This window comes from Saccopteryx bilineata, chromosome 1, assembly GCF_036850765.1.
Source record: "Saccopteryx bilineata isolate mSacBil1 chromosome 1, mSacBil1_pri_phased_curated, whole genome shotgun sequence".
NCBI classification, from domain to species: domain Eukaryota; kingdom Metazoa; phylum Chordata; class Mammalia; order Chiroptera; family Emballonuridae; genus Saccopteryx; species Saccopteryx bilineata.
Genome location: NC_089490.1, coordinates 50,089,127 through 50,090,329, shown reverse-complemented (window position 1 = coordinate 50,090,329; position 1,203 = coordinate 50,089,127). Strand labels below are relative to the sequence as shown.

The 1,203-nt window shown below is 28.8% G+C and overlaps 1 non-coding gene across 1 annotated transcript; it reads left to right on the top strand.

The window, feature by feature from the left end:
- Positions 1-491: 491 nt before the first annotated feature.
- On the top strand, positions 492-595 carry LOC136321665 (U6 spliceosomal RNA). The gene has a single exon (XR_010728806.1). It is a non-coding gene; the product is annotated as a U6 spliceosomal RNA (small nuclear RNA).
- Positions 596-1,203: the final 608 nt, after the last annotated feature.

Sequence of the window (1,203 nt, the reverse complement as noted above, 5' to 3'; positions counted from 1 at the left end):
ATTACTTAAAAACAAACTATTTTCCTATTGACTACAAGGTGAAAAAGTAAAAAAAATAATAGAGATAATTTATTAAATGATGAATAACATTATTTACAAAGATAGTATATAGTCAAGGTCCAACATCAATATAAAAGTATTGTGTATATTATTAAGTAAAACACTATTCAAAATAGTTATTGTAAGATAGTAGAAAATAAAGCTAAATGAACTTAGAAAAAGCAAATAAAAGGAAACAAAAATTAATGAGATTGATTTACAGTTTCAAAATCAAGAATGAGCATTATAAAGAATGAGAAAATTATTATTATTTAGAGATGATATTTGTCTTCCGAGGACACAAGAGATATATCTACAAAAATCTGGTAGACATGTAAATACCGTTTGCTACGTAATTACAGAACAATATTCACAGATTAAAATTTATTTATGAACTAGAAAACACCTGGAAATTTAATGAGAATAAAATATTGTCTTAAAATTCCACCTAGGTGCTCACTTGGGCAGCACTGATCCTAACACTGAAACGATAAAGAGATGAGCAGGGCCCCTGCACAAGGATGACATGTAAGTTCGTGAAGCATCCTATATTTTTCATAAAGAGCAGGCTGATAGCTGTGGGTGGGAGAAAGGGGTGTTGGGGGAGAGAGGTGGGAGGATAGAGGGAAAAAATGACAAAACAACAAAAAGAGTTTATGGACAAGGAAAACAGTGTGGTGATCACTGGGAGTAGGGAAGATGGAAAAGGACATGGGGATAGAAGTGATGGACAAAGATTTGACGTGGGGGTGGGGTGAATACACAGTACAGTGTTAATGTACAGTTTTGTATATTGGGTAACTGAAATCTGTATATACTTATGTTGACCACTATCACCTCAATAATATTCAATTAAAAAAAGAATATTGCAATAAACAAAAATAAATAGTAAAACAAAATTTCACCAAGTTACTTAAATTTTTATTATCTTGACAGAAAATATAAAAACATATATAAATAACTCTAAAAACTTTGCTGAATGGTCTTAAAAGAATACTTATATGAAGGGGAGAAATTATTTATTTTCTTAAAAATCAAACCATTACATTGTAAAAATCTTTTCAATAAATATTTAAAAATATTTAAGAGACTTGCAAATAACATTGTAATAGATCTGTAAAATCTATGTATGTATTTATGTATTTAGTATATATATGTATTTTA